General features: G+C 40.3%; 1 protein-coding gene across 2 annotated transcripts in view; it reads left to right on the top strand.

The window, feature by feature from the left end:
* LOC144468859 (zwei Ig domain protein zig-8) overlaps window positions 1-24,897 on the top strand; it is a 63,418-nt gene that overhangs the window by 1,208 nt on the left and 37,313 nt on the right. The window lies entirely within an intron of this gene.

Genomic DNA, 24,897 nt, shown 5'->3' with positions numbered 1-24,897 from the left:
AAAGTATTGTCACAGGAAAGTGATAAATTCACCCAATGTCATACTACGATTTCCAATCATAAATAACGTCATACACAAAATGCATACCATTTTCTTTATGGGAAATTGGAAAACGGGATCGTCGTATACGCTTTACGTTGGCAACGAATGTATTAATCACTTCCTACTTAATTTACTGGTTTATGGGGCTACGTTGTATGAAATTTATAATTAATTTGCACCTAATTCTACGCCCAAGCTGTTGCGAGCAACAAGGAGTGTATCAACGATATAGGATTAGTATGATAAAAAGCTTTGCTCGGCTTAGTATACACTTAAAAATTGATGGCGACTAAACTACGTAAGTACAAACCAGTTTGCACTAAACAGATAGATTTCATAATGTTTAGAAAACGTTGCCTACGTTCATAGATTGTAGATTTCTAAATTTATAATAGAAACGAACACGTGGAATATGCAACAGTGAAATTATTTAGATAAGAATTTAACTTTTATCATTTGAAAATGTGACAGAAAATTTTGACTTTGCATAATGATTGCAATACAGAGTTGGTTTTAAATAAATGGCGATAGCAAGGTTTAACTATTGTATAACAACAAAATAAATTCACTAAAAATATAATGGATTTAAAGTAAAGTATTGATCGGGCGCATAATGTTTAACGATTGTCATTTTGTGTTCAACTCCTATTACTAGAAATTGCTTTAGGCAAATTCCATTTCGCATAAAGATCTGCCCCCTAAATATAATCATAAATAAATTGCCGTAATGAGCTTCGAGTAATTTATAAGTACAAAACTGGTGAACTACAATAAACGACTTTACGAAAAGAACACAATAGAGCCAGGTCAAAGTCGGTAGCATTGGTCGCACGCACAATGACCCCGGTCCCCAAGTGACTGGACGTCTTGAGAGGCAGTCTCGAGGTAGACTGGCAAGCAGAGGGAACGACCGGTGTTTGCAATCGCGCAATAATCCGTGCCGAATCTTCCGTTGATGCGACAGGCGAACCGGCAGGAATTATTCGATCGAAAACGTAGCAGCTATCGAGCGGCAAAATGGTACAGCTAATGGAATTACCGGCGTGCATGCGTGCGTGCGACGCGAATTTATCGTATGCATTATTCATAAGTCAGTCGCCTGTGGCCCCAACCTCGGGAATGATACACGAGGTACGGGTTGGAGGTGATCGGGATAGATAGAAAGACACGAAGGGGTGGGAAAAATTGGTTTTTCGGTGGTTGTCTGTCACGCAAAGGCCCGTGAATGCCGATCTTGTAAACTAATTACCGAGCTCGCGTCTACCTGTCGCCCGTCGCTCTAGCCGCCGCCGACGCTTGTCGTCGTCGTCGTCGTCGTCGCCACCGCCGCCACCGCTGTCGCCGTGGGACGATGCTACATACACCACGACTTTACACCTCGTTTACGCCATTGTCGTTCTGGGCGAACAACTTTGGCAATTTCGTTCGACACTACACACGCTCGCGGCCGACTTTGTTCGCGACCCCAAGTTTGCTCCGGTAAATTAAACGCTTGTCTCGGGACCGCGCGGAACTTCCGCCGAACCGAAGATCGCAGATACTTGTTCACCCACTGGGCAAAACTCGATCGTTTCGGACTGCGTTAATCTGTCAGCGATACTCTCCGCTTAGCGTTGCGACGCGATCATCCATTACTCGTGAAGAAACGTGTGACAGTTCCGGGGGTTGTGCTAACAACTGACTCCACCGATATAAATTCTTATTACTTTATTTTTAACATTTATTTATATTGTTCTATTATACACACGAGTTTAGCTTTTCGTTGTGCAATGGAAGCCCTTAGTAGTCGATGCAGATCGCAATAAATTTTCGTTTATAATATGCTATAGTCAGTCATACACACAATGTGACCAATCGCTAAATTCCAATTTCATCTGAATTGACCATACGATATGCCAAAATGTTCCTGGAATCAGTCTTCGAGGAACAAATAAGTATTTATTGAAATTAATACGTATTTCGGGTATATGTAGATCCAATATTGTGTATCTCGCAACAAACATAAAAGAAAATCTCTACGAGAGAATAATTACGTTGTAAGTAATATTCGAAACGAAATCGAACTATAATTATCATTAATAATGCTCTGCTGCGATATAATAGTAATATAATACAAATATTCGTGAAGTAATCTTGGAGGAAACTCGAACAGGTTGAACATAGTGCAGCAACCGAAAGGCAATCAGAAATGATCAAGCGAACCTAATGAATTTTAGCGTAATAGGGCTCAGTGGCGAACATTTCGCATTAATTCCGAAGAACCTCGATGAAGCGAGAAAACTTTCAAGTTATTTGCAACGCGTCGTCTTTTAATGTGTCCGAAATGGTGGGAATTAAGCCGCGCGCATCGTTGGGGTATGAACGACTCCTCGGAGAATAGCAAGTTTTCTCGGATGTACTCGTTGGGTTTGCCTTCTCGTTCGCAGTCACGAAACATTCCCACATTCCAAAGTGATATGACTTTGGCGGTCGTCGAAACACGGAATCAATTTTTCGAATCGGTCGGTGAAAGAGCGATTACCGTGGCGTTTATTCAAAGGACACGCGGTCGAACGCTGCAAGTAATGACCTCTGTTACCGGTGCCACCGAAACGACGACCCACTGACACATTTAACCGTGGTCTCGTTATTTTTATCGGCGAAAATTACTCTGACCGATCGCTGCGACTTTTCCGTTTCATTAATCTTGCTGTTCTATGGGAATGGATTGACAACTGCGGGAGCCGGTCCCGCGGCGACATTATATTCACCGTCGAATACGGGTCACCCGTTTGACCCTACTTACAATTAATTACGGAATATTATTTCACCGGTGCTCGCGTGTTAATTACGGACGCTTGTCTCATTTACATTCGCGGCCGGGCCGCACCGCGCCGTTTAGAGTTCTCCACCCGCGAACCTGGCAGCGATACCCGGCGGACGTCATCGGGGTCACTTCGCTGAATCGTAGACAGCGCGATATTATGTTTCAACGACGACGCAACAGTAAACTTTATGCTAATGGTCGTTATAAAATCCGTCGCGTTTTATGCATGCCGTTATCTCCGCGAACGCCACGCTAACCGATTCTAAACAATGCCGAGTGGACCCCCAACCACCGTGTAGCGTGATGTTTCGAACCATTTTTAACGCGGTGTTTTCTAAATGTTTTCCGCACTTCTAAATGTTTGCAAACCCTCTTTATATGGTAAACAATTTCAATAGACATTGTAATCTCTTTATAGCGTACAAGGTAATTGTAATAGTTAAAAGATTAGGAATAGGATTTTCATCTTTCCTTCGAATGGTGTGTTTTTGGTTTTACGATCAACAGGTTTTATAATTAAGAGAAAAATGAATGAATTACAATGTAGAAGAAATTAATGAATTACAATGATTCTCAATAGAGACAGGATATAGTAGGGGGGATCTTATTTTTCGATTACCGAATTTTTGTCAAGACATCCCTCAAAATCGTGTCATTAGATGGAAAAATAACTTATGCATAACCTGAAATTGATTGAATTTGAAAATTTAAAAATTTTGCCAATTCGTTAGATAATTATATTTTCTATTATATTTTTCAATTCATTACATAGTTAACACATTCGCATCGGGAAACGAGAATTCCCGTTTAAAAAAACAAAACGTTGTCGCCGGGAAACGAGAATTCTCGTTTTGCGAGAAGTGTGCTTTCCTGAAATGAATAGAAATACCCCAATTTCTATGAAAATTTAAGGAAAAATAGCCCGATGCGAATGTATTAATAGTATAATTCTAGGAAGCATCTCCAAAAAATTTTCACCAAGTATGACTAAGGTTCACCCTGCAGTACAATCGACAATCCTTTTAAAACGATATTCGACAACGTTTTGCACAGCTGAGAACATCCGTTGCAACCAAACTACTTGTTCAAATTAGGCATGAGTGGAAATCACATAAACCATCTCGGAATAAAGAATTGCGTTTACCATTGTTTTGAAAACGAACTCATTCTTCTATAAGAAGATTCTATTTTTCACGAACTGTTTCATGACAAGAAGGCAGCCCTCGAAAGAACATTGCCTTCGGTCAACACTAATTTCGGCGAGCTCTGATCGATCAAGGCCCGTTCAATGCCGAGCCACTCTGCACACATTAACATGCTCCTCGCATAAATGAGGCTGCTCGTTCATAAATATTAATGTTCTTTCAGTATCCTGGTAGCCAGCGTGATAAATGAAACAGACGAGTTATAATAATGAACGTCGAACAACTGCAATAATTTACGACAGAGCTCGGAAGAAGAACAAAGCGTACATCCCTCGAACATCCTTCCCACGGAGATATTAGACCGGTGCGCAAAATAAATCCACGTATTGGCCGCCGGCGTTCAATTTCCCCTGTGTCCGGAGAATAGGCTGGAGTCCTTTTTCAATTCGAATGGAAATTACATCCAGCGCGATGCTCAAATTTCCCCGTGCGCTTGATAGCAACACAGAAGTGCAAATTGGAAGGTTCGGCCGGCAGGTTTCGTTGATAGTTCCGTGTTACCGGAACGATTGAAATTCTGCCAGCGACCGGTCGTGGGCGTTTGCGGGATCGTTAATGCAACGATTATTCATCCTTAATGACCGAGGAAAAATTTAAATATTCGCTCGATACAAGGATTCGCCACTTTTTCCGGTCGGAAGACCCGCGGCACACGGTGCCCCGTACGACAACGTTGAAGCCGAGTTGTTTGCGTGCGAGAAGAGTTTCGTTGGCCTCCTACGATCCCCTAGATCTCGCTGTTTCTTCGCCCCCCCCCCCCTCCACCCCATAGTGCTGCTACCCCGGAGGACGAACCTGGAACTTTTGGGAATCTTATCTTATTGCCTCGCTTCGTCGCCGCCGAGTTTCGTAGGTTTCGGTGCACGCTATCGAACTCGGCCGACGGAGGCGGAACCATCGTGATTCCTTTATCTCGATGATAAATTGGACTATCCCTTTTCCGTCGCTCGGATTCGCTGGATGGGAGGGCGATCGCGACTTCCTCTCTCTAACCATACTCCGCATCAGATCGAACCGTTATAATTCCCCTGCCTCGAGAATGTAGTTAGTTTGTTCGATGTTCTACAGGATTGTAAAGTAAATGCGATTAACCGCCTAGTCTTTAGGAGCACGTGTTAACTAGAAGAGGATTAATCAACAGGAAACGCGTTGCTAGTTCCGACGTATAGTGCAGCGCTGCTTGTCCTGTGTGTTTGTTGATAATTCGGTGCCCCGATGTATGCTGTCTAGTTGGGTTTCGCGCTTTTGTTGCTAGACTGTGGATGCAGCTATTCAAACCATCAGAAACAGTTAAGCTGCTTTCGATTGTATCGATACTTATTGAATCATGCACGTTTGTGGCATGGAAATTTACGATAGAAGTACACCAGGTAGAATGATTATATTGAACGTTCATAACGTTTTCGGTATTGTCATAAGAGGTGCGTGTGTTAAGTGTGTTAATAATGAGAAATGATCTCATTCGAAAATGAGATACCAAATATCAGAGAACAAAAGATAGGTTTTTAGTCCAGCGTTCAATGTCTCGTAACAAAACCGCGGTTTTAAATTTTCAATTCCAAAAAAATTATGTAAAATATCTGAAAATTGCAGTTCTAGGTTCTAACTCTTACGACAATACGTCAGTAAACTTCTGCAGATTTCTATTCCTTTGATTAATTTTAAATTCATTTATTTGAGGCAGAAAGACAACACTGAATCCATAAAGTGGATGATTACAGTGTTATTGACGTCGCAGAAAAATTTTGAGTACACAAAGATTAAGGGGGCTGGGAAAAAATAGTAAATATGAAATAGTGAACAGGTCGTACATATATTTAAATTTTCTCATGTGTCTAGTTACGTATGAAAATAGTATTGTGAAATAAGTACTTCATTAAAATATAAAAAAATTTTAATTAAATTATTCTTAATAGAAGATAACGAGTGATAGTTGCAAAGTATGTGCAGTTTTAAAATTTTCAGTTCATTAATTTCTATATTTAAATCCGCGTCATGGAGATGTGGCAGAATATTGTGTCATGACGATTATATCCGCCATGCGTAAAATTTTGTTACAATTTCATATTTAAATTGTAATTCTGGCGGAAACTAAATTATATTTGTAAATTTTAATATGTTTAAAATATTTAGAGGTCAAGACGAAACGAAACAAACAAATGAAAATGATAAATATTTTGATTTGGATTCCCTACTATACCCGTCATTGCTCGATTATCGCGACACACACTGGTGGCGCTTTGCAAAGAGATCGCTACAGTTAACTGGTTAATAATACTTCCAAATAGTTACTACTCATCCAATTACTTCAATGTTTACTACTTTTTTAAAAATTATTACAAATTTTCCCAGCCCTGCTTGTCAGTCATCAATAACTAGGTAAAGTTATTTTTTAGAGTGTTTCATATCCACAAACATCTATCTATCCCATAAAATAATAGAAGTAGAAGAGGTCGTAGGAGCATACCTCGCAAGTTGACCTCGCCGTTCCGAAAGAACCAGTTCGTTGTGTAATCGTCGCGAAACGGCCCCGAGTCCTGACAACTACAGAGGCAATGGTAAAAGTGCGCATTCTTCGCCAGCGTAATTCCCGTTCAAAATAACGGTCCGCTCGTTTCGCTGGGGGCTACGGGCGCATTGTCCACGGAGGAGGTAAATCTACGGTGAGGAATGATTTTCATTCGTCTGCTTGAGCGTGGAGCTAAGAGGAAAAAAAGGTCATTACGGGGATTAGCGAAATGGAAACGAGCCGGGGCTTCGTTTCACTTTCCCGAGTCGTCGGGATAAAAACGTCGAAACCCGTTACCACCGTATCCCTCCGCCGAATTTTATTATTTTATCTTCTCCTTTCCTCGCGATGCAGGATTCCGGTGTTTCTTTCAGCGAGAACGCTTGCATCGGACAACGAAATCGGCTGCTAGGAGAAAAACGGGAGCGAGCGCAAGGAAATGGTAATTGCCCGAATGGAATAAAACGATTTCGTTACGCTCGTAACGAGCGCGGTAAGTCGCACCGGCGACTTAATTATGTCGTAAGTCCATTGCGAAGAAAGTTTGGCGTGGATAGCGAAAAACGCGAGCCGCGTCCCACCGCGCCGCCGGAAACTTTCTCGTCGCGGGTCCAGCCCCCTCGGAGCGTTCTCCATTATCGTCGTTAATTTATTACTTGTCGTCGCCGGCTCGTCCGGGAAATTCACGTGTTCGACAGCCCGATCCAGAGACTGTATTATTTTAAAATAAACTTTAAGCTCGGCCACTCCGTTAATCCCAGAAAGTTCGCCGATGGAGAAACTGGGTTCCCGCGGAATCGTTTTATTCCAGTCTCTCTCGCACGCTCCCTCTCTCTCTCTCTCTCTCGGTCTCTCCTCTGCCCAAAACGAAATCCCGGAAAGTATGACGAACCTTGAAATAACTTTTCGCAATAATAAAACGCCCCGCCGCTTCCCTCGCCGGGAGTTTGTCCCGAGTTGCAGTCCGTAGCCCGGAGCGCGGCTCGTTACCGGGCCGGATCTCTTCTTTTCGGTCCCCTTCCCCGTCTTACAGCCCGAAGGTAGCGGGACAGACGAATGAGAATAAAGTGCCCGGTAATTATTTTCACGCCCCGCGAGTTTCCCGAGCTACCGTTTATCGTTTCGGACCTCCCGGCTACGGCCGGGTTTCGGATACCGAGAGGACTGTTCCTTCCTACGGCAGAACAGGCACAGGACCTGCAGTCGTTGCACCAGAGTTGCTAAGCGAATACTGGGTTAAGGGCTCCGGCCAATTTCACGACTTCGGGAACACTGTTTTCTTCGTCTACGTTTCCTTACCCTTGCCGTTTTCAAACGCAATTTAAAACTGCGCGTGAAACAACGTAAGATTTTAACTGCTCTCACTATCGTTTTACTTAGAAACCATATCACATTTTTCATTATAATGACACGTGCTGCTTTATCGCAATCCGTTTAGATAGACTAATCAGTAAGTATGAACTACGTCCGTTTCTCAATTTGCGCGGCACATTTTTACTCGAGTATTTGTTTAACGCGATAAATTTACCTCAATTTACGGGGACCTTTTTTATGCGGAATTAGATATAGATATAGATGTGATAAACATTCAACGATTTCTGAAGCTTCGAAACAGTATGATATTTTAAATTCTGTTAAGAATATTGCTTTGGTATTAAGACAAAACTGTTCCAATAACTGAAGGAGTATCTAGTGTTATTTATTAGTGCCAATTTAACTCTTTCGGTACGAGCGCCGGATATATCTGGCGTCCGTGCAACGATCGGTATAAATAAACAAATTTTATATAAATAACAAAATTTTATATAAATATCTTTAAATATCCTTTAAGCTGCAAGCTACACTTCTGTTAAAAAATATCGTTCTATTAAGCACAGTTTTTATTTATCGCTTAGGAAATATCTTATAAAGGAGGACTGGTCATGTGCGACGGTAATTTCAGCGCGGAGTTTCGTACAGCGAGAGTGTTACGGCGGACAGAGTGCTCGTACCGAAAGTGTTAAACGATTGTAACATTAGTGATTAATTAGGAGATTGTGAATTAACCGATGCTAAATTAATATATATTATATCTGAAACCCAACCGCATGATGTATGTAGCAATGACTACAAAGAAACACATTGATTAACAAGCGGAAAATCTTTGTAAAGCTCTTGAGTTGACTGAAAAATTGGAATATACCATTACATATATTGATCTACACATTCAACGTGCATTAAAATTTCGTCAAAATTTAATGAAATGTTGCTGCGAATATTAGCAGATCTATTGAAACTATTGAGAAATACTCATCCGAATTTACTTTCATAATGAAAATTAGGACGAACTTCCAAATATTTCAATAAATATGATGAGTTTATGCAAATTAAAAAGAAAAGAAAAAACTTACTTATTTTTTTTTATGTTATGCAAAATACACATGTATTTTTTAAACTTTTGCCAGCTTTTATTTAGTGGAAAGGATATTCGCGTAAATTGAGGGTTGTATTTTATATGGTCGTGATTAGACTGCGATCTTTATGAGAAATTAAAATCTTGTTAATCATTTTGTATCGAATATAAGTTAAATAAACATGTATTTCTACTTTTAATCATTTCAATAAATTAAGGAAAATGTGTAAACGTTTTTCTAATGTCTTCTTTTTTTAGTATTTCACCTTGTTAATTTTAACATAAATCCATAAAATTCGCAGTCTAGTGATTATAACGTTTACACTTGGAAAACGACAAGTTTTCCGACCGCGAGAAGCTAAACTTGAACTCAATATTTAACAGGCAAAAGCTGCCGTCATCATTATTAATTAGGCGAAGCCGTCTTGTTTAAGTTTACTCATTCGTTTCGTTGGATGGATTGTATGCAATCTAGAATACTCTGATAATTCTGACCTTGTTTATGAACACGGTGTATATGAGTGCAATAACTTTCGCTTGGAAGTCGCAGAAAAGGCAAACTCAAGGAAAATTGTACACAATGAATCCCCTCAAACTCTTTTTGTTAAATCTTTGTATGCCACAAATCACATAATTTCACTTTCACAAATATTACCGCTCAAAGTTCTGATTACTAATGATTTCGTAATAGTGGTGTAGGGTTTTTTCCGAGTATGAAAGGCAGAATGGTTGTGTGTCATAAAATGGCAATGAATGAGGCGGATGGGGATAGAGTGTTTGAGCGACTTCGAGTGGCCTGAGTCTATTGCTTAGGTTCCTAGAAGTCCTACGTGACCGAAAGATAGAGTGTGAGTGAGCGAGAGGGAAATAAAGAAAGAGAGAGAATGAGTAAGAATGATATAGCGAGTGTGAGGCAGAGCGGTAGAGTACGCATGCAAGAGAGAGAGATAGAGAGTAGGATAATTTGGAAAAGGACTGGTAAGGGCAGAAGAACGAGCGTAAAAGGTCGTCTCAATCGAAGGAGAACCGTTGCGTAGAGAAGTCGTTGTTGTTGTAGTTGTTGAAGTCGTCGTTGTTGTCGTTGAGTCGTTGTCGTTCAATCGTTGTCGTTGAGTCGTTGTCATTGAGTCGTTGTCGTTGAGTCGTTGTCGTTGAGTCGTTGTCGTTGAGTCGCTGTCGTTGAGTCGTTGTCGTTGAGTCGTTGTCGTTGAGTCGTTGTCGTTGAGTCGTTGTCGTTGTTATTCTTATTGTAAGTCGTGGGAAGTTGCGAGTTATTAATAATAAACTATTCTTGTTATTGCTAATCGAAGGTGCCCTTTGTTCTTGTTTTATTATATTACCACGGAGTCACATGGGATTTATCCTTTGAAAATAATCCCTACAGTAGTGTTTCAAATTATATAATATTTTTCAGTCTACAGAATTTGTTTCCACGATATTTTTTCTGATAAACATATGCTACTTACATGCTACAGTTCAGTTGATGTATTAACTTTTTATTAAACCCGTGCTATTTGGCATTTCTCCTTCTTGTTACAAAACTCACATTAGAAAATCATTTGAACATCATGCTTATAACGTATGTTCGTATTGTGAAATTTAATCAACGGTTCCCATGAATGACTATTTATCATATTTCAACAATTTTTAAATGAAAACCGAAAAAACCGATTTCAATTTGACTGCCGTAGTAGATTTAGTGTTGAGTACGCGAAGTAGATACGTCAAAAACGGTTAGAGCTTAGAAATACGAGACAAAAAGAAATGTACGATACCTGGTACTCCGGGTTAGCCTAATGAACAAGCTGCAGGTGTAAAACTATTCGAGGAGGTCTCCGCGCAGGCAAATCACTTGGAACACCAGCATCATGACCCGCGCGGGGTTTAGCCACGCGGGATCCACGAGGCCTGTTACTTGAAAACCCTCGTCGAGTAGGAAACATTAAGTTCCGGCGTGTTTTAATTACGAGCCTAAGCGCGAGTACCCTCGACCCGTTTAAACGCGGGAGAGAGCTTGCACCAGTCTCGTGCCTGCATTTCCGTGTCACGTGACGAGTGACGATAAACTCACCAAATCGTGGCCGTGTCATTATTTCGTGACGTGGCCCACTTGTCCCATAATAGATACGGAAGTGTCGTTGGTGCATTTTCACGGCAGACAGGAGGATCGACCTTTGCCGACTGGATTTGCGCGAGATAGAGAGTGACAGACAGAGGGAGAAAGGAGGAGAGAACGAGAGAAGAGAGAAGAGAGACAGTGTGTTCAAGAGAGAGAGAGAGAAAGAGGGGAAGAGGGAAGAGGGAAAGAGAAGTGACATGGACGGTCAAGGTGGAGGTGGGGCATAAATAGGGTGAACGCGAGGGAAAGAAAGATGGAGGAAGGCTTCGAGCCTTAATTAATTGCTTTTATCTCCTACTACTATCACCCTCGGAACCTCTTCTTTTGCTTCCTTTTGACCCGGCTGTCGTGTCTTTGTCTCTTTTCCTTTCTTTTTGCCGCCATTTCGGTGGCGCGCGGCGCGAGCCAGGCAAAGAGGCCAGACTGGTCTCTCGCATCGAAGGAACGAGGCAATGAAATCTGATCCGTGATCGTTAACGGGTCTAATAGGGCCGATACGGTGCAGCTTATGCGCCGATAAATTGCAAGGACGTGCATCCGCACGGTCTCTCTGATGTTCGGGTCTGCCACCGGCCCGACGATACGGCAATTTATTGTTCGCTGGGATTTTTCACACGGCGCATATTAGCCTCCTGGCTGCCCGTGATTACGATCCCGGCTATTCATTACTCCTGCACCCCCATTACCCCGTTATTGTCCGCGTATTTTCAATAATGACTCACTCCGATGGAATTCGACGCGATGCATGCTTCGCGCTCGACGAATTCCGATCCTCTGTAATCGGGTCGATTTTTTTCCACTGGAACTCCAGCCGAGTTATCGGGCCACCGTTATTGGCCAAGCGAATACCCGCGTGTTAACAAATCAATCGGCACGCCGTTCAATTTCCGGTGGGCGTGGACGTCGTTCTCTTCTTCTGTGTCTCGCCTGTCTCGTAATTCTTTCATTAGCCCGCCGGAGAAATTGTAACGACGACGTTTGTTTAAAATGATCAATAGCGGCGAGCCTTTATAAATTAGCCGTGGCCCGGGCATCGCGGTCGGACTTTGTTTATTCATTGTCGCTATAATTGTCCGGCGAGCGGAACTTTCGGCTCGGCAACGAGACAAATAACGCGGCCGGCACGGAGCCGAGAGTACAATTGTTCGGCCAAATAAATTACAAAAGCGGGCGGCTCGTTGTTATTCAAATGTTCCAGTTGATTTTTCGCTTTTCGACCGGCCAAACCGACGGATTTAATTTACTTTTCCTGCGACTATTCAGGCTTTTATTATTGTGTAAATGTAATCTCTGAAAACGATGCACGGGCACCGCGCGAATTCTACCTCGTGCGAGCAACGCGAGACCTCAGCTGATTCTCGATCGAACAACATTTTCGGAACACTCTGCTCTGCTCTGCTCTGCTCTCTCTCTCTCTCTCTCTCTCACTCTTTCTTGCTTTCTCGAGTCCCTCATTTCCGATGCTTCGGTTCGCAGAAAATTTCAACGTAGCTTACCGTTGCGTCGCAAGGAATCGCGACGGTTCGCAAAATTGAAACGAGGTTAGCGTTTATCTGAAATTTCTCGGGCGCGCCCAACCAACCGTTCGTTCAGCGGGACAGTCGTTTAATGGGAACGTACCTCGTTGGCTTTCATTGAATGCATAACCGTTTTAGCGATGCGACCAGCCCAGTTATGATAACTCTCCAACCAATGGTATCCAGGGAACACGCATGCCCCGTTCGTCTTCACCATTTGCACGAGGAGATGCTTTTCTTCGGGCAAGCATGCCCCGAACTAATTAGCTTAAATTGGCGACGGGGAAATTCTTTCTGCTCCCCTGTGCGCAACCCCTGGCTCTTTCAACCCCCCATGGGTTCAGAAAAATTGCCGGAGACTCGCTTCGAAGATGTGCGAACCGAGAATTTAATGGGGTGGAATAGTTTCACTCGGATTTAATAGGTACTTCCAGAACGCTATTTGACAAATAATTTTGTTCCGGAGGGAGCGTGTTGGCAGTTTATTATGTTGCTGTTCTTTCCGTGATCGAGCTTCAAATTCATTCTCTTGTAACCGAATAAAATTTCCTATTTACAATTTCATTGTTTATTACAATTTATTGAATTAACACAGTTTTATGAAGAGTAGAGATATAATCTGATTCATAGTCTTGATCATAATATTTATTTAACAAAATTAAGTATAATAGTAAAACGTTAACATAAATCACAACAATCTCTATAGCCTTCTTTAATAAAAATAATTCCATACTCACTTCTTTTCCTTTCGTAAACCTTTATTTATAGTAATCGTACACAGCTTCACCAACATAACCTTGACACAACTTAGAAACGTAATCAATTATGAGAATCGTAAAGTTACACAAACCTCGTTTTATGGTTTCTGAACCTGAATTATCTGCGTAAAAGCTTATTACGTTAATTATCTATCGTGTCCTGGAAATCGTAATACAACCGGACAGGGAGTGATTCTACATGCAAAAAGAAGAAAGTATTTTGGTATAAAATTTTTTCATCCGGAGCTCCGTTTTCGTGATAATCGACTTCAAAGTTCGTTTAACTTGTAAACGATTTAATACAACTTGCTTGCCGTGTATTTCACTACTCTGCTTGTCACTGTCCAGAACAGTGTTTACAAATAGTGATAATTGTGCGGTTAAAACAATACACATTTGTTACAAATTTGAAACATAAGATTACTGAAGCATTCGTAAAATTAAAAACCGTCAGCAACTTACAATCTGTCCAGATGTCATTAATTCATCGAGAGAACTTATGTATGCAGCAGCGAGGAAGACATTTTCAACAATTATTGTAGCATTGTAATAGTAGTAAAAAAGAATAAAAAATAAGTAATCAGTAGACACACTTTGTATTGTTTCAACCGCACAATTATCATTGTTTGTAAACACTGTCCCGGACGGAGACATTATTATATAAATTGTATTAAATCGTTTACGAGTTGAACGAACTTTGAAATCGATTATCACGAAAACGGAGCACCGGATGAAAAAATGTTCTACCAAAATGTTTTTTTCTTTTTTGATGTAGAATCACCCTCTTCCCGGTTCTACAACGATTTCCGGAACACCCTGTATAATAGCGCCTTTAGATATTTACGGTTTCGCTGTTTCATATTTGAGGTTCTCTTTCATTAAGTATTGATAAAATTCAGAATCCGGGAAAATGAATAACCAAAGTGTTACCCACCGCGAGTCATTGTTATTTCATTGGATTATCTGTAACCTTAATGCTATTAATACTAAATCTTGGTAAGCCTTCAGTAAGGAGCTGATACGACGATAATTGCGGCGAAAAATACGGCGTTTCCTTGGCCCACGAATTCCGGGCCGAAACGTATTTTAATGAAACCATTATCACGGGTGTAACGAGCTTGCAGTCGGGGCGAAGCGATTATATCGCGGTCTCGTTTAAAAATTGAAACAAGCGAGCGAAACTTATCGCGACGGCGCGTATATCAATATTCCCGTCGTTTTGCTCGCGTCTTGTTCCCATCCACAAATCATCCGTGGCTCGGCGGAGCGCGAAAGTTATGCGAACAGGCCACGTACGCGTACGCGGCCTGCTATTTATTTCCCGCAATCTGCACCGACGAGAAAAAATAACGCGACCACATAGCTTCGTCCAGCTTGGAGACAAATCTCTGACGCGGTCACGCGACCGCCCCCGCATGATTAAATTACATTGCCTATTTGAAAGATAAGGAACGCTTTATCGAACTTATTTATCGGGCCGCTTGCAGGTTTTTGAGGGAGCACGGATGCTCGGGAGCTCGGCTTCGAGACCGATCCGCTCGTTGCATTCACCTTGCCCCACACCCGGCCTCATTTAATTCTCTGATTTACACTAAATACGCACGTGAGCTGCCGCCGGGATAGTTAACTGCCGCTCTGAAAAGAACAGCTTGTATTCATTTCTCTCTCTCTCTCTCTCTCTCTCTCTTGTTCGCTCCGTGCTTGCTTCGGCAGCGAGCAGGCCCGTTCACGTTCCACCGCGATTAGCCCCGCGAATTCCTTTATTACTCGGATTAATTCGCCCCTTGCCGGGAAATTTCTCGCCAGGTAGTCAGATAGAACTTACTCGACCTCTGCGTTCCCCAGCCAGAGAGATTAATCGAGCGCGGCGCCGCCTTTTTCTTCGCGACGTTGTAACAATGTACTTTTGGTCGGCTCCATTCACCTCCGCGTCATGTACTTCGCGTGTACTGCCATGGATCAGATCCCGCGTCGACTGCAAATGAGGCCCGCGCTCTTGTTATCGCCTGCCTTCGATCTTCAGCGAAATGGTAATACACTGTTATGGTTAGAGCCGGTTCGTGGACGTAGCTCGCAAATACGAAAATCATCAATGAATTGAAACATTTTATTTCGTCGCGATTGCTAACATCGTTTCTATTGCTGCATTTACTATGTCTTATTAAATGCAATTATGAAAATGATGTAGCATTTCAACAACGTGGAAGAGAGTTCTTTTGATAAGATAATAATAGATAATAACAATTATGATAAAATAATTAAAATAGTAAGTGGGATCACATAAAAATTCATATAAACATTTTGTTAAGAAATGATGAGAAATCGTCAAAATATTCTCCAGGCTTGTCGAACCACTTTACGATCATACATTCATTCAAGTATATGTGAATATATTCATCTGATGTCAAACGTGATATACTTTCAAAAATATTCACTTGATTTCAGTCGCGTGAATTAGACTTTTGCACTCCATTTAGACATTTACAAGTACTATTATTGTATATTATTGCAGCACTACTATGTTAAAATAAAATTAATAGAAACGTCATGTTATAGTACCTAGATTCAACAACATTTACAGATTGTTCTCCTCGGAGTGTAGCTATTGATCCTCATATGCTTCACCTGAACTCATTGCCCTACTTTAACCAGCCCGACTCGTGAAGGAGATTCTTAATAATTACTTGATAAGCATGAATGTTATTCTATCCTTCTGTGTTACAATGAAACTCTGCTCTCATATCAGTAACTGCAGGCACATAATAAATATATATATTTTTTTCTTTAAAAAAATTGTTATAAACGAAAAACTTTTATTCACTATGAAAATAACTCGGCAAGTGATTAAACTTTGCTATCAAATATTTTAGAGTGTTCGTTTTTCTTTATTTACGATTATGTTTTTCTTCCTGACCGAGAATTGTTCGTTCATTCAGCCATTCTCTAAAACATTCATGGATATTATTAAATGGCATACATCTTTGTTAAGTGATTTAACAACTTCCGCAGAGAGTTAACAGTCCTAGCCTAATATAAGTTAATATAATATAGTCCAACGTAATAATGTAAAACGTACTTTAATCCTTTGCACTCAAGGTCTCCGGAGCAGAGCCATTTAAAATTAAAACTCGAGGGCTTCGCTACGGAAACAATAAGGACAAATTTTAAATGGCTCCACTCGGGAGGCAATGAGTTAAAGAATTGCTCAGACGCGAGAAATGGGCAAATTTGGGAAACAAATTATTTATCGTCATTAAATATTTCGCAGATTATCGTAAACAAAATTTAAACGGAACTTTGAACGAGTAATTGATTTATAACCTGCTACTTAAAGCGAGTGAAGAAAATGACGACGCGGTCGGAGAGAAATCGAATACTTGACGGCATCCAGATACAGCGAACGTATGGATATTCACTTGAGGATCACGCGAGGGTTAACTCAATCTACTATTACCCGGAAGACCCAAGGTGCGAGTGCCCGAAATAAGATCATAACTCTCAGGTAAATGATCTTTCAACGCTCGGCCAGAGGTCGTTTTCCCGGAGGTCCAGAGTGATCTAAATATTCAGATCACCGACCGAACCCGGAAACTTCTCCGTCTCGCTTGCTCCCACTGGGTCTTTCTATCTAGAAATTGCGGTGGAATACATAGAGAGGACAGGAACGCTGGCACCGGGGCCTGGGTCCATTAAATACCTTAATCTGAAACGCCAATGCGATTCGCGTGCAGATCCTCCAGGCCAAGGTGCGGCAATAACGTCGTTGGATCGGAGATTCCACTTGAAAGTAATTTCGACCTTTGACACGCGCTGCTGGAAAGCCAGGCGCTGCGAAGATTATTCCGAGAGCGTTATCGATGGTGGGGAAAGAATGTGTCTGTGGCTGACCGAATTAATTATCGCACGGGATGATCGTTCCGTTAGGTACCCGCGAAAATAATAAAGTCGTTCGATACCTGCGTGAGTATTTCGAAAAGATTGGATGTGGTCCCCATGCGTTTCTAAATGCTCATTAACCAGTTAAGTGTGTTTGACAACTACATATATCCGTCATGGAGTTATGGCAGAATTTTGTGTTATGACGATTATATCCGTCATATGTAAAATTTTGTTACAATTTGATATTAAAATTGTAATTCTGGCGAGAACTAAATTATATTCATCAATTTTAATATGATTAGAGGTTTAGACGAAAGGAAACAAACAAATGGTAATTATAAATAATTTGAGTTGGATTCAAAACTTTCTTCGTTATCGCTTGATTATTGCAACGTGCACTGGTGAGCGCTTTGCAAAAAGATCGCCACTGTTTACTGGTTAAGCTTCTCAAATATACGTGAATATTGTTTTGTAACAATAGCAAGATTGCGTTTATTTAAATTTTCTCAATTTCTAGTACATACGTACAAGTGAGCTTTAATCATAGTAATTTAGAGTTAAGTTAAATGATAGTAACTTTATCATTTATTTCCCTTGGCTTTTTAACATTTTGGCATGTATGGATTACATTTTAGAACATGAGTCAAAATTTTTCGAAAATATTACTTACCCCATAATGATTCTAAGCAATTGATATGATATATCCTAGAATATAAAGGGCGCCAGACACTGGTCCTTTGAACTAGCTTCGTAGTTTCAGCGATAAATAAGAATTCTAAAAATTAGATTGCAGACCGTTGTGCAAAATAAAAACTTTTGTAAAAATACAATTTCATCTCTAACAAATAATACTGAAATGTTTTTAATGATCGTAATGCGCTTGTAAAAGCTTTATCTTGATGAACGCATTCTATCTACCTTTGAATCAATAGGAGAACAATCGTTCCACACAAATTAATACAGAATATTTCTATTGTTTCTCGCTCATTGAAGATATTCTCCATGAAGCAATTAGTGCAAACATTTCCAGTTAGCCGAGCTCGCTGCTTTCGACGTATTTGCTTTCTGAAATTGAACGATACAAAGTTAGAAGAGGCGCAACGTTGTTTAGAAATGGAAAGTAGCTCGATATGGTAGGTGAATTTCTCTAAATTATAGAACGCTCCTATTTCAGCGGCGGGTGGAAGTTTAAACAACAAACACAAGACACAAGAACGGAACACGCTCAGCGGTTAACCGGCACACGGAGCCTGTTTACTCGTGGCTCGTGGGTGTACTCTCAAACAGGACACTGTCGAATCTCAGACAGGAACCGTGGCGAATCGCGCGAAGTTAATTCGGTAAACTTAAGATCGAAGTACATAAATAGATCCGTGTTTGCGTCGATTGGGCGCGCGTTCTCGCAGTTGCCGCGACATTGAGCAACCGTCGCATCGCGTCGCAAAGAAAGTAACCGTATCACCAGCCATCGGTGGTGTCTTCGTGTTTCAGCGACGTGAACCGTTATGCACCGTCTCTATCTCGCCGCACTCCATGATACTGCAATAACCGCAGCTGTTGCAATATCTATCCGTAGTACGCGTCGACGGCTCCCCGAGGCACGGCTTTCTTTTCGGCTAACGACCGGATCTGGCTTCCTGCGAATTTGCAGACTTTCCGTGAAATTGAATGGAATATTCTGCTGTCCGCGTAAAAATAATCTTTGTCAAAGTTACTCTGCATTTGCAGATTTCGTTTCGAGATTGGCTGCGGCTGTGAAGAGGGAGAAGAAAAGAAATTGAATTGCTCGGAGGGGTCCATTTTCTTATTATTTCACTTTCACGCGAATGCAATTTTATACGTGGCAAGTACATAGTGTTTCGGAATATGTATTTTCCACGGGGAAATGTTAAAGCGTAACGAACAGTTATTGTCAGCAGTGCTTCGTGAGATAAAGTAAACCGTTTTTTAACAATTCCTGTAGCACAATGAATATGTTCACTGTTTGTTTTTATGGTCCCGAGAAAATCAACAATTTTATTTACGGAAAAAGCAATTACATTTTTCGAATGCGTTGTTGCGTTTGTACAATGAATAACTCCGTAAGCAATTATTTACTGTACATTCTACAAAAGGGGGAAAAAAATGATATTACAAAATTGGTAGAATTACAGAATACACATTAAGCGAGGTACAAAGGCATCACCAGCAATACTTCCAAAGGAATAAAAAGGGTCTAATTAAACTGTATTCTTTTCTCTCCCGTTTCGTGAATACAAGAAAAGTAAACATTTTGTGGTGACACTATTGTGCGCGCATTTTTTCCCGCAGTTTAGTCGGTCAGCTCCGAAACGGAAAACGTGTAACAGGGATGTAGAGAATTTACAAGTAAGATGTGACACAGATTGGCCGGTTGACTCTATCAAGCCCGTTGTCCGGCGAAGCGCTGATAACATCCCTTTTCCTGCGATGAATAGGGGAATTTCTTCTTCGTCGGTGTCCTCCGCACCATCCCCGCTCGACTTTTTCCTCTAATTAAACTGCTCGGATGCCCAGGCAGCCTCGCGAAAGAGGGCACGCGTCTTTTGTCCAATGTTTGCGACACAATAAAATACAATCGCGTTGGGACACTAGGAAGATGGAGCGCTTGGAAACTTCGTGCGACCCTAATGCCACTGAGCGACAATTAGCGTCTATTTATATTAATTCGCAAAAGGAATGGAGGTGCGCATTTTGCTTTTTCGGCTTCAGAAATCTTGCGAAATCGCGGTACTTCGTTTAACGAGCCAAATATTAAGATTTATTGCAATAATTGTTACAGTGCAAATTTTTGCAGTTATAACATCCACTCTTAAACAATACATTTTATGTAGGATAATCCTTAATAACGTTTATTACGATTTTTATTTCGCTATAAACCAGACAAAACATTTAACAGATTCTAAAAGTTATTCCACAAAAGTTAGGATTCCCATGCGTTCTCGTAATTTCTCCTTCAACTCTTTCTGTGCAAGCTCCGTCAAAATGAAATTCACCGAATTTGCCAATATATAAAACAAATAATTGCCTATTAATCATATCTCTGCAGAACACCCCAAATTTATTGTTCATCGGTGCCAAAATTATATAGCACGAAACATCATGCAACACAGAATATCATGTAGCATATTCACGGCTAACGACGCGGAAATAGAGATTGTTTCCTGTTCCCGTTTCGTCGATGGCGTTGAAACAATGCCTATTGCCAGCAGAATACTAACGCGATTACAAAGAGATCCACAAAACGTTGCCGCAAAGATGAAACACGTTCGGTTACATTACTTTTTATCTACCCTCTGCGAACGTTATCTTTCAAATTACCGCTTCTGAATTAAAATATAGATTCGATTACTACAATCGTGAAGCTTAATCATAAAAGAAAGGAGATAATATCTTCGTGCAATGCGCGCTCTATCCCACCTGAGCGAATACGAATGAGGTGTAATTTTTCTCGCGGTTGCCCGGTCATAAGTCATCGAAAATTGTCATCGGAATTATCAGGGTACGCCGCGAGAGTAATTTGATTTCCGCCGGGATTCGTCGTTACTTTCCATTATCTATGATCTACCGGCGATGATGAACGCCAACCCTGCTCGATCATCCTGGCAATTATAATAGTTCGGATCCAACCGTGGATCGTCTCAACGATACACGTACCCAGTCGCGCATTCGCTCGAGTTCCCTGCTCAGATATTCGAGGCGGATCACAAACACCAGCCATTTGAATAAACGAATATCTATTCAGACTGTTCCGCCCGCGGTGAGATTCTTCGATACCCGGGCGAGCGCTCGAGGATTCCCGAAAACGTTCGAAAACAATTTCACGAGATCAACGGAGCCCTTTTGCCAGTCGACGATAATCCGGCCAGTTATTCTCCTTTGAATTCCTGATCGCGGGAGGCGGCCTCCGTTCCCGCACAGACAATGCGTTGCGGTTTTTCTTCTTTTCTGTAGATACAAGCGATATCCAGGTGACTTTCGAAGTTTGTTCGTAGTCATGGCTATAGCTATTCATTGTAACTCCCACGCCGCTTTTGCTCTGTTTTGTACTCGCGTATCTGTTCCGCTCTTTCCTGTGGACAACAATCACGTGTGCGTGTTTTACGCTGTTTAATCTTTTGAGAACGGACGTCGACGACATCGAGACTGTGTATCTTATTTCAAAATGTGTGAATATGTATTTTGATGATGTATAGGGACTCGCATTAACCCTTCGAGGTTGTATCAAGTTTATACATGGGTGTCATGCTGGTCGGAATTAATTTGCCTTGAATGAACAGTGATGCATAATATGTAAGATTAATTAGAAAAAACAATTTTATTAATTCTTTTATAAAATTTAGATATATGTAACACAATAATATATTTCAATTCTATGTAAAGAAAAAAATATAATTAGTTTTTGGTGATCGAGAGTAGACAAATTATTTCTGTTTTAAATTTCAATTGATTGGAATTAAAAAGATTATAAATTCGTTTCTTTTTAACTTTTTTATTTCAATAACTTATTCTATTTTACATTGCAAAAGATTATGACATTGTTTACCTTTAATATTATGTATTTAAGTAAAAAATGTATGTAATCTAGTCCTCTGAGTCCATTTTGTTAATAGATCTTTGTCTACAATGATTTAATATAATTCGCAATGTATTCGGAATTTGCTTAATCTTAAATGCATATTTCGTATGAACCATTAGATTTCGACAGTGTTTGTTATGAAACTGATTTTTTGGTCAATGATGACGAAAATGATGTTTGCAAAATGATATACTCGGTTCCGTAGCTGTATCTGTATAATGAGCTTATTGAATTGTGAAGTAGATATCGTAAATATTTTGTTTATCAACATAAAATTTGTACGTGGTAGCAAACATTGTCGTAGTAAAATTACAGTAAAGTGTAGGTGTTTGCGACGAATTGCTTATCAGGCACAATATCTTCATCAGGCAGCTTCAATTTATTCCGCCTTAATGTTGTTACAATAGCAAAGCAGCCTGCACATAACTCGCTCTCTATAACCTCGAAGCATATTTACGTAGCTTCTAGCACGGCCACGACTCTATAAATAATCCAGTTTAGGTAGGCCATAACATTATATAGCTATCACATGTCTATAAATATTGATGAACGCATGAAGTAAAGTTAGTCTGCCACAAGTCTCTAGAGATAAATTGGAAATGCTGTGGGTAAATTGTGCGTGCCTAGCGGAGAGTCTACGTTCTTTGTCGTGACCCCGATTCTATCAAATGGGATCCGTGGCTACGATGCTTTTCGAATCAGCCATTTAATGTGTCGGCTTATGGTGACGAAATGTACAGCTTATGGTTCCGATCTAGCAAACACTGCTGCAGTCTTCCGGCCTGTGTTCATTATTTCCGGTATCAATGGAATAACGTTTTTTTTCCGTTCTACCGAACTCCGGAAATAATGATCGAACGAGGTTCATAGAAGTTGCTCCAAGTTTCCTCGTGAAACTTCTAGTATCATATTTTATGAGTGGAAACAAGACAAAAATTCTACTTTAACACGTGTTAGGAAATTTTTATATGCTCATGCGTAATTTAAACGTTGAGATTTAAGGCCTTACAGAAGTGTGGGGTGCTTACAGAATATTAAATACGTTTGATTAACCAAAAGAAAATGGATTAATGAAAATATTTTGTTGTATGAAATATATATGCAATAAAAGTAACGTCAATTTTATGAAAGAAAATTTAATTTTCTTTTCGACGATATATCGACCGCGTTTTTTAATTCATTCTTAGACTAATTATGGCATCTGTGTCATTGGTTTGTCTATTATTTCGTATCCTATTTGGTTCCATGAATTTTGTAATTTGTTCTACGTATTTAGGAAACATGTCGAACAAAACGCATGTACATTTTCAGTGAACAAAATTCAATAATTGATTAAACTAAATTGCACGAGTGACACATACTTATAACTTAATATGTATTTTCAATAGTACGGTGCCATAAAACTTAATACTAAACACAAAACATTGTCTAAACTGAATGAAAAATTACAAATTATACTAAATCAGCAAATCTCCTAATCCTTTGAAAAGTATACATACAATAATTTAAAAAAATCCATTATATTTGTGTCCATTGTTTAACACAAAATCAATCGATCGCTAAAACTAAGTAACATGTATTGCTCTATAATAATATATTTATATAAAACTTTCGCCATTTTTGTTATAATCTATGATCAAATTAAGCGATTTATTCAACTATGTTCTATGGAAGTATTTATAATGTATAGTCATTTTATATCCTAGACACTATTAGAAACATCCATCTTATTTATCTGGTTTATTTTTCGTTCCTTGATGTATATAATAGTGAGACAAAATAATCACAACTCTTCCCAAGTTAAAAACGTAGCGCAAACAACGTGATTTCTGGCGTGTGTAAAAAATAGACTTATTCTTATGCATTTATGACAAAAATGAGTAGATCAAACATAAAATTGAAGAAACGTTAGAAGCATTTAAGGTTATTACTACATTATCCCAACTTATTATAATTATTAAAAGGGAAACGTCATCTAACTTATGCTTCTTTGCAAATAACTTGGACAATATTTATTTTGCCTAAGTAAGGCTTGTCCAAAAACTGTTCATAAAACTTCGTAACGAAGATTATACTGACAATGATCAATTCTCCAGACTAATTGAAAATAATCCACGTCGCATCATGCAAGCTGTAATTTTCGAAGTAGCAAGATTGCAGTTTTTAAACGATTTGCACCTGTGTCTCGCTGAAAATTTCAACATAGCTTCTCAATCAATTCAGTTTTATACGTGCCTGTGCTTGAAATTTTACAGTTAGTAAGGTGACAAATTCGAGGAACAAATAAATCTAGACGAAGAATTTAATAGCGCTCGCGTCGTCGGTTCGGATGATGTTCAAATGGCGGCGTTTAATTATCGAATCGCGAGACTCGCCGACTATCAGACAGATTGTAGCAGAATGCTGCAATATGTTGCTGACGCGGTTGCTTGGAAGTCGATACAAGCGAACGAAGAGTAGACAGACGGTGGAGTTCCGTGAAGGGAACCAAAGAGCAGTCACCGGCATGCGGGGGGAAGCTCGTTATAAGCTCTTGGGGCTTAGTCGTAGCTACAGAATTAATTAAACCGTGCCCGGTGGTAAAGCGCATAAAATATCTAGAGGTGTCACCCTACTAGGCGCGCGACGGATTTATTATATTGCTATTCTCCTGATCGCTCGCCGTGTTTAAATAACGCAGTCGCCGCGCCAGTAATGGGGTTGAGGGAGAGAAAAGCAATTAACAGCGCGAAGTTCTTGCTGCTTATAATCCCCGGCTCCTTGTATAGAGTCTCTACCTTCGAGCAAATACAAATTAAGAGTCGTATTAAATGTCCTCCTAAGATACATACGGACTTGCCGTACAAGTACTTCTCCTTCACCGGCGAGAATCCTGTATTTGATCGTTTGTACGCGCTGCGATGTGAACAATTGTTGGCTCGTCGGTTATTCCAAGAAACTTTTGTAAAATCCTATCCGAAACTATTGAAAAATTCAGGATTTCTATATTTTCAGAACATATCACCTATGGATGGTAAGTACGTGTAATAATAATTTTAAAAATGCTAACGCGTCAACTAGAACCTTTTACCTT

Source organism: Augochlora pura, chromosome 4 (assembly GCF_028453695.1).
Source record: "Augochlora pura isolate Apur16 chromosome 4, APUR_v2.2.1, whole genome shotgun sequence".
Taxonomy (NCBI): Eukaryota; Metazoa; Arthropoda; class Insecta; order Hymenoptera; family Halictidae; genus Augochlora; species Augochlora pura.
This window is presented reverse-complemented; position numbering and strand designations above follow the sequence as displayed.